This window comes from Rhagoletis zephyria, unplaced genomic scaffold (assembly GCF_001687245.7).
Source record: "Rhagoletis zephyria isolate East Lansing unplaced genomic scaffold, Rhagoletis_zephyria_1.1 Rzeph_scaffold_02405, whole genome shotgun sequence".
NCBI classification, from domain to species: domain Eukaryota; kingdom Metazoa; phylum Arthropoda; class Insecta; order Diptera; family Tephritidae; genus Rhagoletis; species Rhagoletis zephyria.
Genome location: NW_016159489.1, coordinates 33,405 through 47,129, shown reverse-complemented (window position 1 = coordinate 47,129; position 13,725 = coordinate 33,405). Strand labels below are relative to the sequence as shown.

Sequence of the window (13,725 nt, the reverse complement as noted above, 5' to 3'; positions counted from 1 at the left end):
TCACCACCAAATAACACTTCACTGCACCTCGCACATGCAACTGGCCAAGAGGAAATCCATCTCCTCCATGCGTTAATGCAAGTGAAGACAGTCAATTGAATTAACGGCGCTTAAAGTATGTATGCATGTGTGGTACATTCGAAATAAATCAAAATATAGCTGATATTGTCTTCTGCTGCTGATTTGCATTAATGAAGTTTGAAATTAATGAAGTTATTGCAAATTTTAGCGAGTATTATTTACGGATAGCTGTCATCAATATTCTGCATAGTGTCGTTTAAAAAATAATATTATTGCTCGTGAGAAAATGTCTCTCAATAGCCATTGATAGTTGGTTCGTGCTGTTCAGTTTTCACACCACACCAAGTTATTCAGGCTATGCGACTTTCGGTGCTCAAGCCGTAATATAAAACTTATGGCTAAATAGAGCGCTGAAAGCCTGAAAACCGGTGGACACATAAAAAGTTTGCTTTCCAAGCTTTCACCGCTTTATTCAGTAGTTTTTAGTTGTAGAGAGTGCAGACAGAATTTCGGTCGCAAAAATCTCATATGTAAATCACGTTTACTCGAAAATATGAGAAAGATATTTGCACCTCTTAGCGTTTCATTTTGNTCGCAAAAATCTCATATGTAAATCACGTTTACTCGAAAATATGAGAAAGACTGCCTTCCCATCTTCCCCTGGATTACATTTTGCATCTCTCAGCGTTTCGTTTTCCATATTTTTAGGCGTCTCTATTAGTGTAGAAAGATTTTTGCGATCAACATTTAGCGTAACGATTTCTAGCATCGCACTGACGCGCATACGACATTATATCTTATATACTCGATCGTTTTTAAGTCAAACAAATTAAGTCAAAGAAATCGTCAGTTGACTCAACGAGCTAAAAGCTCATTCCAGCTTGGAGGTATGCTGTCCATCCTAATCTTAAATATCCGGATCTATACATATGTTGCCGAGTCACCGAACTCGAATAAAAATTCTTCTAATAATATATTGGCGCTTACACATATGTTAGTGTTTGGCCGAGCTTCTCCTCCGATTTGTGGCGTGCGCCTTGATGTTGTCACACAAAGCGGAGGGACCTATAGTTTTGATTGTATTTTTATGAATGTGGAAGAGCGAACTGCTTACCACTACACCAGGATGCATACATCCTACATAAATATATCGATAGGTATAGCGGTGAATAGTGATATTGATAAAGAGAATAAACAATTAATTAAAAACAAATTTAAGACAAGCTTTTATTTATTAGTGAATAATGAATAGGAAAATCGACCCGGTACCATCTAACGGCTAAATTTTTTGTTGACTTATTTCTTTTCTTTTAAGTAATATACGTTCTAAATATGAACCAAATCGGACCATAAATACAGATTTTCCCAATATCTCGACTACTGCGCCACCTATCAGACAAGATTTTTAAATATGAACCATATTGGAACATTAAAAGTTTTTTTTCCCAATATCTGAACACCTGCGCCACCTAGCGGACTAATTCATTTTCAATATTGCATTGTCATCGGGTTCTGAGCTAAGTTTGCTCATCGGAAAATTGGTTGAAAATTGATTCCATAATTTGATTATACACAGATGAAACTTAAGAAAAGCTTGTAAAAATACCGATGAATCATAAAGCGAAAAAATGCTAAATAATAAGGACTTTGAACAGCAGCCAAGGTAAAGAAGGATTATCTATCTGGAAAAGGTAGCGTGAAAACAAACCCGACTGTTAGTAGAGTTGCCACTTCAATAAAAATTTAGATGCTGTTTTCTCTGTAAAATTTGGTTTGGAAGAAAAGTGCTGAAGTTGGAACAACTCTGCGCTCTGATGTTCTCAACTTGTTGGAAGGATCAGCCATAAAAATATAAAAAAATAAATTGGAATAACAATTTATGCATTTGCGCACGCATTATACTGCTATATGGATTGCTATATAGTATATATATACAGAGATATAGTCGTACGATAAGACTTTAATTCAGAATGTAATTCAAAAAATTGTGAAGTCAAATCTGATTTCATTCGCCTACACAGTCCTACATACAAATAAACATAAAATGCAATTTATATGTAAATCGTGAACTTATTCAGCTGCAGGTGACTCGAAAATCATTGCAATGAATGCATACAATTTCATTTAAAATACAAAAGAAAAAAAAAACGGACACCAGCTGCTGCTTTAAAATGCAATTAATTCGTTCACCTTTCCACGTCACTGCTTCTGCCGCATGCACACCTACACACTTGGCCCCAGCGCCAAAGACACCTTCCGCTATTAAAATCTACGACGTATAAAAATGTTAAAAAGTATGCAAAAAGGCAGCAATTGCAAAATCGAATTCAGCGCTGAGGAGGAGCTTGCATTTCATAGCATACATTTAGGTGCAGCAAAGCACATGAAAGGCTAATCTCCGACGGATTGTGCGAAGGAGTTTTTTAATTTAAAATGGGACAAAGCGCTGACCCATACGACTGACGGCACGGCACGGCACGCCTTAGAATATGCTACAAAGTGTCACACAAAGCGCGAGCGTGAGCGCGGGCGCTGGCATTGCATGCAATAGCAGATAGGAGTATAATGCATATTTATAGGAGCGAGATTGTGAAAATAGCATTCGGCAAATTGAATGCGAATGCGAATGCTAAGGAAGCTACTGTATGTATATGTATTTGCATTGAAAAAACACAGGCCAGCAGGGAATTGGGTGTGGGAGATAGCGTGCGGCGGAGCGGTCAGAGCGACCAACCGGGACAGCTGAGCAGATACAATGGCGATAAGCGTTTGTAAATATTTAAAGGCATGCAGCGAAGTAGCAGCGTAAGCGAAGTGACGGAGGTGTATGTGTGTGTCACTTTGCCATTTAAAGCAGCAGAGTTCAAGGTGGAATTGTAGGAAATTTCAAGTTTTACANCAGATACAATGGCGATAAGCGTTTGTAAATATTTAAAGGCATGCAGCGAATCAGCAGCGTAAGCGAAGTGACGGGGGGTATGTGTGTGTGTTACTTTGGCATTTAAAGCGGCAGAGTTCAAGGTGGAATTGTAGGAAATTTCAAGTTTTACGACGCTGCCGCGGCGCCGTGCTCTCAGACGTAAAACTATTTTGTGTGTAGCAGCTCACCTTAACGTATTTATTTTTCTTCGCCTTATATAAAGATTTAGCATACCATCAGGCGCATGAACGCGTAATCCGCCGCATTGGCAGTAGGCGAGCGGCGTTGGTGGCAGGGACATACTATAAAACTTTTGTGCCAAGTTTTTGCATTGCTGCCGCAGCCCTTTTTCTTGCTGCCTTTGCTAGTTTTTCCCTCCACCTCTCGATTTCTTTTCTTTCGCTTCCGTGTGCTTTGTGCAAATTCAGGTGCGCGCTGTGCACACGCTAAGCTGCGTCTGAAAGTCAAACTTGCATTTCGCTTTCTTTTACTTTCTTTCCTTTATTTGCTTAAGCGCAAGTTTTTAGCTTTTCTGTCGTGATTTTTTTCTTTCCATTTTTATTTGCATTGGGTTGCATTGCACTTTTTTCATCCTTCACTCCTCCTCGTTGAGTCGAAATAATCGCATTTGAGGCAAGTTTTTGAAAAACTTTGCCATCAACAGCGATGCAAAGCGAAGAAAAACTAGTGCGCCTCGGGCGCAGCGCGCGGTGAGGCTGCCACTGTGCATGTAAAGCGTAGGAGGATGAGCGCAACTCTTTGCGCTCTTCACTTTTTTTCTACAAGCCAAGAATTGGCTATTTTCGTCCGAGATAAATTCACTGAAAGCCTAATAAATTTACCTGCTTAGCTGATTAAGGCATGAAATAGCGCGTAAGTGCTCGTTGAGTATATTTTTGTACAGCTCTACGGTGGCGGCGGTGCCGCGGCGGACGCGCGCGTTTACTTAATGCATTTTCGCGTAATTAACAGGGCAAACGCAGCGCTACAAAATGCAACCAATGCAGCTTTATGCTTGTTTTCTCTACTCGTCTGACACGCTTTCGCCTCTTACGCTACCTTAGTGGTCCAGTTTGCTGCCGGCTCGTGTACGCGTCGCTTGTGTTCGAAACAAATTTCAATTGCGTGCATGAAAATGCCAAATAAAGTAGAATCAAACATCCCAACCTTCTTCATGAAAGTGGCTGCGCTCCAGCTGCCGACCTCATCTGTCCACCTGAAATTTTAAGTCGCAGACAAATGATCCGAATATATATTTCAGCAAATTGCCAAGATAATTGCAAGGCAACCAGTAAGGTTATGCCACTGGTTGGTTACGTTGGCATCGTTTATGTCATTAGAGTGCTTGTGCATAAAATAGCATCAGCAGCAAACTTGTTAGTCTGTTGCGGCAACCTTTTGCCCACTCAATAAAGACAGCGGCTGCCTGCTTTCGTTCGAAATAGTTTTTGTTTTTTCTTTTTATTTCTTCAATTTTATATTAGTCTACCCGCCATATTATCATGCTGGTCCGCTTTCGCCGCACGTAACTGTCAGCTGCGCGCCCGCGTTACTCTTACACACTTCCGCCGGAAGATGCCAACACTAGCATCGACGACAGCAATGCCAGCTTCCTACACCATTGTAGACAACAGCTGTTATCGTCCTCACTGCCCTTGCTATCGGCCTTGCCGTAGCTCCAGCGCAAGTTTTTTGCCAAGCAACTCAATATTGTGGCTGCTGCATAATTGTTGTGTCCAAGCAAACCCTCCGCCGCCCCATCAGTTGTTCGGCGTGGAGTAGCAGCGCGCCTGAATTTTTATAGCTGCTACAAACTAGCGCCAGCAGCAGAAGTTTTCGCGCTCTTTGCCTGCCGTCAGCCAATAATTCTGGAGCACCGCATAACCCACGCTACTTTGCTTTTTCATTATTTAAACGTCGGTCGGCGAAAACTTTATAATCTGTTAATTATTTGTCTTATGCCAAGTTGGCGAAATTTTATTGCTTCCTTCTGCGCGCACTACGACAACAATACCTCACACTCGTAAAATGATGTGGGTAGTAGTGTAGGTGCAAATTAAAATTACGCAGCGTTGGTTTGGTTTGGTTGACTGCAAAAGTAAAATATCCAGCCAATCAAGAAGAAAAATCGGTACATTAAGACCGTAAAGCGTAAATAATTTATGGCATTTGGTGGGGACAGTCTAATGTGAGCATATGTATCAAAAATATTTTGTTTTTAATTGTGACGTTGACTATGACATCCGGTTTTATAAATACGGTATATTCATGCATGCCGAATTTCTTTGAACCCCGGTCTTTCGCGTGACAGGCGAGGATACTAACTACTATACTATCGAGGATTATTTAAAAGTATTCTCTCAAAAAAAGCCTCCCCCATCATAGCTGAACATCAAAAGGAATTTTCATTTCAAAAATTTAATTTTTGTAAGATACGTAAATAAACTTAAAATAAAGAATTAAACTTTCATATTTTTTCCTTCAGAAAATTTTTAATGAAAAACCATAAAATATATGTGTATTTAAAAAAGTTTACAATCAAAATAAAGTCACCAATTGGACTCCCCGACGGGGAATTGAACCCCGGTCTCCCGCGTGACAGGCGGGGATACTAACCACTATACTATCGAGGATTATTTAAAAATATTTGCTCAAAAAACAACACATTTTATAGCTGAATATCAAAAGAAATTTTCATTTCGAAAGTTTAATTTTTGTAAGATGCGTAAACAAACTTAAAATAAGGAATTCAAATTTCATTTTTTTTTTCAGAAAATTTTTAATGAAAAACCATAAAATATATGTGTATTAAAAGAAATTTTCATTTCGAAAGTTTAATTTTTGTAAGATGCGTAAACAAACTTAAAATAAGGAATTAAAATTTCATATTATTTTTTTCAGAAAATTTTAAATGAAAAACCATAAAATATATGTGTATTTGAAGAGAGTTTACAATTAAAAAAAAAATCATCCTTCTCCCCGACGGGGAATTGAACCCCGGTCTCCCGCGTGACAGGCGGGGATACTAACCACTATACTATCGAGGATTATATAAGTATACTTGTTCATAAACCCACAAAACATTTTATAGTTGAACATCAAATGACATTTTCATTTCGAAAGTTTAATTTTTGTAAGATGCGTAAACAAACTTAAAATAAGGATTTTAATTTTCATATTTTTTCTTCAGAAAATTTTAAATGAAAAACCATAAAATATATGTGTATTAAAAGAAATTTTAATTTGGAAAGTTTAATTTTTGTAAGATGCGTAAACAAACTTAAAATAAGGAATTACAATTTCATATTTTTTTTTCAGAAAATTTTAAATGAAAAACCATAAAATATATGTGTATTAAAAGAAATTTTAATTTGGAAAGTTTAATTTTTGTAAGATGCGTAAACAAACTTAAAATAAGGAATTACAATTTCATATTTTTTTTCAGAAAGTTTTAAATGAAAAACAATAAAATATATGTGTATTTGAAAAGAGTTTACAATTAAATAAAAAAAAAATCATCCTCCCCGACGGGGAATTGAACCCCGGTCTCCCGCGTGACAGGCGGGGATACTAACCACTATACTATCGAGGATTATATAAGTACACTTGTTCATAAACCCACAAAACATTTTATAGTTGAACATCAAACGATATTTCGTCGCTGGAATAATGAAATAGTTTAACATGAAAAGTATAGTTTTGAGAAAAACGAATTGGAAGTTTTTATAAACCATTACAAACCATACAAATACAATTTCGTTTTTGGGGAATAAACTAGGGAGCCAAAGAGATATTAAAGAAAACTAAAGATTTTTCTAATAGATTAAAGGATTGTCTATCCAATGGTGCAATTATCGAATAATAGTGTATGTGGCATTTACACTGTTTTTTTATTCGTAAACTCTCTAAATAAACTTGAAAGAATTAGGATTAAATTATGTACATATTTTTGCCTTCAGAACATTTTTAATTAAAAGCAATAAAAATATGTATACTTAAAAAATTTACAAATAAAAAATAATTAATCCACTTGGACTCCCCGACGGGGAATTGAACCCCGGTCTCCCGCGTGACAGGCGGGGATACTAACCACTATACTATCGAGGATGTTGCCGGAAGCGTGTTCAAAGCAACACTTGAGCATTTGCAGCGATTTAACAACAACAAACTAGCGAGCCAAACAGAAAGAAGAAGAATCTTGATAAGAAGGGATGCTTGTACGTAAGCATTTTTCAAAAGCAAAATAGCAAAAGTTAAAATTGTTATTAATTTTTTAAATTATAATTAAAAACGTACTACAAATTTTTCGATAAAGGTTTGGACCTGCCTAAATGCTTCAGAAGTTATTTGCTTTTTGATATAAGTTTTATAAGATTATTTTGATTGGATTTCTGCAAAATGATAGTGAATCGTTTTGAGGCATTTGAATCAAATTTCAATACATATTCTTTAATTAAAGTGTTATTAAATTTAGGTATGTCACGATAAAAATTATGTATGCCCTAGCTGTGGTCGATGCTCAGCTGTTTTGCTGGCATCCATTTCCTATGGAAGAAGCATTCTTGTTGTTGCCCTCATTGCCCTCGTGCGCTTACTACAATCATTCAAGAAAATGACGTATTCATGCTACCTCGCCTGCATTTCTAAACCAAATAATAAATAATAATAAGAAAAATAATTGAAAATATGGCTGCGATCAACAAATGCGACCATTTTGTTTAAAAAATTTATTTAAAAACCGTGCAAAAATCGTTCAATCATTTCAGTAAAATACCAGGCGAACAGAAATACACAGCGAGCGCTGCTTGAATTTCGTTCAGTTGAAAAAATGCCGCCAACAATAGCCTATAGCTGGCTAGCCATAGCACGAGCAAAGCAAAATTCTCAAACGAATGAGCTATAAATAAGCACCAACAATAATAATGCACATGTATGTAGGTATGCATACATTTATAATACATACGTTTTGAAAAATTCTTTACCGCAGAGGCAAGCAAACAAACACTACAAAATTCATCTACTCTGGCCAATGGCGAGTTTTGGTTAGGTAAACGTGCTCTCAGAATAATCATCTACAAAATGACATGCGGCCGCGCTTTGTTTCTTGTATTTTTTTTTTTGTTGACAGATTTTAAAATTTCCATTGCTGTTTCATTTTCAATAACGAGAGCGTGAGTCACGTTCGCTTGTTGCTGCTATTTTTTAAGTGTGCTACTAACATTTTGTAACCTTTGGTATTCGCCCACCGTACACTATGGAGTAAAAGTAAAACAAAATTTCCACGTGAAAATCGTACTAATAAAAAGGAAAAATGCATTGTTCATCACTTTCTATCCTCGAAAGATAACTACATGTTGACACAAAAGACATATGGATGTTTATTTAAAAGGTTATAACTATTCAGTACTCCGAGGAAATCAATTTTCCATGACCTTTTCTTAAAAATTTGGCTTCCAAATCTAGCTACAATATCCGAGGAACGATCAGCATTAGTTGGCTTAGGTTTATTTTCGAAAATTTAGGCGACGGTATGCATACATATACTTCTTCTTATTTGACTGTAGAACTGTTCGTTGTTTTTGGCCAAGACCTAAAACCTTCTCCAAATGCCTGTCTTCTTTGCGAAGTTGCTCCTTCTGTACTTGGTCCGCTCATTGTGTTCGTGGGCGCCCTTTCTTTCGCTGTCCACCCATGGTTGCTAAGTTGAAGGATCTTTTCACCGGAGCTTTTACTTGAAACATTACATCAACAAATTAGAAGAAATATGTTGCTATCTCATTTCCACGACAAGTTGGGAGTAATAAATTTTTTATTACTTAATTTTAATTATTCTTTTACTAGAATATAATATATTCTTTAATGAATACCGTGTAACCCAAAATTTAAAATTTCGTGCAATATTAAAAACAAAAAATCAACAAACTTACATTTTTTAGAAAATATTTTAGTATGCAATTTTGTAGCTCATTCAATTTTGAATTAGCTAGGACTTAACGTCCATCATGCACGATGATTTTTTATATGGAGAAAATGAGCAACGCTTTCAACAAAAAAAAAAAACAATTGCCAAATCTGACAATTTCTTTTCTGGATCTCCAGGTCTTCAGTTTTTGATTTTTCGCATTGAGATATTTTTTGCAGGTTTGCAGGTTGGTCCGCCGTGTTTCAATTATTGGCGCGAATTGTAAGTGTATTTTTCTTTCTGTCTCAATCACTCAGACTTGTTAGCTTTTTCTCTCGGCTTCGGATTCATCAAGAGATGCTACAGCCCCCTTATTACCGTATATGTTCTATGAACGGAAAGCGGAAGTGATATGTCTAATTAATTCGTCTGTCGAGGCAATCTTTGCCTCGTTTGGAAAGAGCGACATCCAGCAATTCAGAGAACAACCCTGCACCCACATCGTAGTCCATTTCGGACCCGTAGTATAGATTTCCGCTGAATTCTTGTTGATCACGCTGCCTCTATTCCAAGGCTGTCACGATAGGCTGCTGCTATAGGAGTTTTTCATCTATATGAAATAAGGGAAATGCGCTGAAGACACCGCGTTTCTCAGGCACTACCTTTGTAGAGCGTGGTTTGGTTTCAAACTGTACTATCACGACATACCCAGGTGGAAACTTATCTTGAATTACTAGAAATCTCGGAAGTGTGTTTATAGGACTATCTATTATGAAATGTAATTGGAACTTCCGTATCAGCATCGTCTGAACATTAGATCCTAATGGTTGTTTTCATGGCGGAATGACGGTCGATTTTAAGACTTATTTGCAAACTAAGATCTTAGATAAATCGGTTTTGTTCCTAAGAGTAGAACTCCACCTAAACTTTTCAGACGCTCAGCGCAATGTAGGTTTTCAACACTCAATTCAGTTTATAAAAGTTATGGCTGAATAGAGCGCTGAAAGTCTAAAAACCGCTATAACTCCAAAAAACTTGGTGAGGAGATCTACTCTAAGTTTCTCATACAATGCAGGCCAGATCATTCACTTTCGCTCCGTAGTGTACATTCAAATTTTGTTGTTTTGATTAAAAATATACGCTACGTTTTTAAGTGCAGCTATTGGACGGCCTCTCACTTTCGCCCTTGTTTTCGACCTTTTTGTAAACACATGCATGCTCGTATTTGCTTTGCACGTTACTACACACATGATCGTAATTAATTTCCCCTTTTCGTTTGTATTTTGTGTGCAGTCCATTATTCACGTGGCTCTAATTCTCCACAGCACGCAGCTGCCAAGTGATCAGTTGCTATCGAATATTTCTGTTTGCCTGTTAGCAACGTGGATCAATTTATCGATTTCACGTTTTGCGGATCATGATCATCATTGTTGCTCCGAACGAGCCGACACATTTTCTTGGTACTGTAGAGAAGGAAATGGCGTCGCGTCATCGGCGATCGGCGAGCGAAGAACCTTAAAAATATGAGCGATTGCGATATAAAGCGTTGAGTATATGCAAATGAAAAAAATTCACACGACCTAAGAAAATTAAATTAAACAAGAAGAAGTAAGCTCAATTTTAGAGCTGCTTAATAACATGCTATTCGACAACTTTTATATTTCGTTTTTAGTTAACTGAATTTTGCTTTTTCGATAACAAAATAATCTTCACGAGAAATGCACAACAACAGTAATCATACAAACTCATATTCATAGCAACGTTGACTTCATATGCAGTGAGTGTATACAAAAATTTGCTTAATGCCCCGCCGGGAGCGTTCTTCTAGCAGAGCAAGGTTTCGATCCTCGGACCTCTGGGTTATGGGCCCAGCACGCTTCCACTGCGCCACTCTGCTGATTTGCAGATATTGGATTGCGTCAGCTACATTGTACCAAAATATTTATTGATAGATTCACACAAGCCTTCTAAGCTGACGAGGTTAGTGATGCAATACATGTAATTTTTGCAATAACAAAAAGAGAAAAAACAGCACCAGAAATATATATATTATACACTATCTAGCCAAATTAAAATGCTGAGCTTTTATTTTGATAAAAAATATTTATGTATGAAATAAATTAAAAGTAGCCTTTTCTTGTAAAATATTGAATTTAGTTTTTTTTTGTTCGTTTGTGTTAAAATTATAGCTCCATGCACTCGCTACTTTTTATTTCGTCAGCCTTGTGTTTATGTGAGTCATTTGACACTCGCTGCATAACAAGCAGAGTGGCGCAGTGGAAGCGTGCTGGGCCCATAACCCAGAGGTCCGAGGATCGAAACCTTGCTCTGCTAACAAGTCAAATGCGCGGGTGGTTAAAATAGTAAGCTTTGATTATTTTTAATTATTTATAAGCAAAATGCCATAATTAACCCATTGACGAAGATGGAAAGAGAAGGAAGGTGTTTGTAAAGGGGAAACATTATTGTGGGTTGAACGAAATCTTTAGGCAACTTAGTTATTTGTCGTTATTCTTCTATGTTGCGTATTTGAATGTATAATTCCATTGTGATATGATGCATACATACATACATATATACATATCTACTGCTGTCATACATTTCTTGCATTCGAACATTTTTTTTTGTGAAATAAGAAAATTTATTTATTTTTGGTGCCCAAAGTATGTGTACTATGTATGAATGTATTTAGTATTCAAACACTCATTATTTTGCCTTATGATTTATTAAATATTGAATATATATTTTTTGGGGGTGTATTGTATGCCATGAATTGAAAAAATATCATAATTTCAGTTAATTTTTTTAGAGATGAAAATCAAAACTTTTATTAAAGCTAAAGAATTAAAAAAAAAAATATTTGATAAAAACTGTTTATAAATTTTATAATCAAATGATCTNTCGGACCTCTGGGTTATGGGCCCAGCACGCTTCCACTGCGCCACTCTGCTGATTTGCAGATATTGGATTGCGTCAGCTACATTGTACCAAAATATTTATTGATAGATTCACACAAGCCTTCTAAGCTGACGAGGTTAGTGATGCAATACATGTAATTTTTGCAATAACAAAAAGAGAAAAAACAGCACCAGAAATATATATATTATACACTATCTAGCCAAATTAAAATGCTGAGCTTTTATTTTGATAAAAAATATTTATGTATGAAATAAATTAAAAGTAGCCTTTTCTTGTAAAATATTGAATTTAGTTTTTTTTTGTTCGTTTGTGTTAAAATTATAGCTCCATGCACTCGCTACTTTTTATTTCGTCAGCCTTGTGTTTATGTGAGTCATTTGACACTCGCTGCATAACAAGCAGAGTGGCGCAGTGGAAGCGTGCTGGGCCCATAACCCAGAGGTCCGAGGATCGAAACCTTGCTCTGCTAACAAGTCAAATGCGCGGGTGGTTAAAATAGTAAGCTTTGATTATTTTTAATTATTTATAAGCAAAATGCCATAATTAACCCATTGACGAAGATGGAAAGAGAAGGAAGGTGTTTGTAAAGGGGAAACATTATTGTGGGTTGAACGAAATCTTTAGGCAACTTATTTATTTGTCGTTATTCTTCTATGTTGCGTATTTGAATGTATAATTCCATTGTGATATGATGCATACATACATACATATATACATATCTACTGCTGTCATACATTTCTTGCATTCGAACATTTTTTTTTGTGAAATAAGAAAATTTATTTATTTTTGGTGCCCAAAGTATGTGTACTATGTATGAATGTATTTAGTATTCAAACACTCATTATTTTGCCTTATGATTTATTAAATATTGAATATATATTTTTTGGGGGTGTATTGTATGCCATGAATTGAAAAAATATCATAATTTCAGTTAATTTTTTTAGAGATGAAAATCAAAACTTTTATTAAAGCTAAAGAATTAAAAAAAAAAATATTTGATAAAAACTGTTTATAAATTTTATAATCAAATGATCTTCCGAAAGCTACTTAAATTTATAATAAGTTGTTAATAAATCTTTCTTTAGGGAATTCCCGCAATTTCTTCCGCGCACACAAAAATGCTCTTGAAAAATTAAATGCGGGAATTCCGGTAATAGCGGGAATTCCCGTAATTTGTTCACACTATTTAAAAAATTGATCCTGTAGAAAAAAAGCGGGCATTCCCGCTCTTCAATTTTGTATGGAAAATTAAGTGATTCTCTGGTAGCCACCCGCAAAATTTAAATGAAGCCGAACGTGTTAATTTTCTAAACAACGAATAGCATAGAATCCAAAGGAAAATACATCATGAAAACTCTGCGATACTTATATGGCCTGCCATACTTGCTCACAATGCCATTTATTTCTAAAAATTGTAATTTTTACATCCCCTGTGTTACCCTGTGTCATGCGCATAGGGTGCTCTTGCGTTTAGTTTGAATTTATTTCGATTTTCACAAATGTGCCATGCTGTGCTTGTGTTTGTATTCTGCATTTGCCACACTCACGAAACAAGCAGAGTGGCGCAGTGGAAGCGTGCTGGGCCCATAACCCAGAGGTCCGAGGATCGAAACCTTGCTCTGCTATAAAGTGTTCAACACCGTTGGCTGAGTGTTGTTTTTTTTTAAATACTAGTTTTTTTAAATTTCTTAGTTAAAAAAAATATTTTTGATTACCAAATACTATTATGCCAATAAGGAAGTTCACGTTGAACTTTAAATGGCATTGAGCATTAAAAACGAATTGATTAAAAAAAATAAAATAAAACAACCAATTTATTAAGACCTTCCTCACGACACATACAATATGTACACTCACCAGAATGTTTCCCTATGTTTCTTTTTCTTAATATTTGCGAGGTTTTCCGTAATGCAATTTTTTCGTTAATTTTTAATAGAAGTTAGTTCATTTCGCATCAAATGGC

At 36.0% G+C, this 13,725-nt stretch overlaps 8 non-coding genes across 8 annotated transcripts; 3 read left to right on the top strand and 5 right to left on the bottom strand.

The window, feature by feature from the left end:
- Positions 1 to 5,502: 5,502 nt before the first annotated feature.
- TRNAD-GUC (transfer RNA aspartic acid (anticodon GUC)) lies at positions 5,503 to 5,574 on the bottom strand. The gene has a single exon. It is a non-coding gene; the product is annotated as a tRNA-Asp (tRNA).
- A 342-nt stretch (positions 5,575 to 5,916) lies between these two features.
- Positions 5,917 to 5,988, bottom strand: TRNAD-GUC (transfer RNA aspartic acid (anticodon GUC)). The gene has a single exon. It is a non-coding gene; the product is annotated as a tRNA-Asp (tRNA).
- A 473-nt stretch (positions 5,989 to 6,461) lies between these two features.
- TRNAD-GUC (transfer RNA aspartic acid (anticodon GUC)) lies at positions 6,462 to 6,533 on the bottom strand. The gene has a single exon. It is a non-coding gene; the product is annotated as a tRNA-Asp (tRNA).
- Positions 6,534 to 6,976: 443 nt separating this feature from the next.
- Positions 6,977 to 7,048, bottom strand: TRNAD-GUC (transfer RNA aspartic acid (anticodon GUC)). Its single transcript has one exon. It is a non-coding gene; the product is annotated as a tRNA-Asp (tRNA).
- Positions 7,049 to 10,668: 3,620 nt separating this feature from the next.
- On the bottom strand, positions 10,669 to 10,740 carry TRNAM-CAU (transfer RNA methionine (anticodon CAU)). The gene has a single exon. It is a non-coding gene; the product is annotated as a tRNA-Met (tRNA).
- Positions 10,741 to 11,105: 365 nt separating this feature from the next.
- TRNAM-CAU (transfer RNA methionine (anticodon CAU)) lies at positions 11,106 to 11,177 on the top strand. Its single transcript has one exon. It is a non-coding gene; the product is annotated as a tRNA-Met (tRNA).
- A 982-nt stretch (positions 11,178 to 12,159) lies between these two features.
- On the top strand, positions 12,160 to 12,231 carry TRNAM-CAU (transfer RNA methionine (anticodon CAU)). Its single transcript has one exon. It is a non-coding gene; the product is annotated as a tRNA-Met (tRNA).
- Positions 12,232 to 13,315: 1,084 nt separating this feature from the next.
- Positions 13,316 to 13,387, top strand: TRNAM-CAU (transfer RNA methionine (anticodon CAU)). The gene has a single exon. It is a non-coding gene; the product is annotated as a tRNA-Met (tRNA).
- The last annotated feature ends 338 nt before the right edge of the window (positions 13,388 to 13,725 follow it).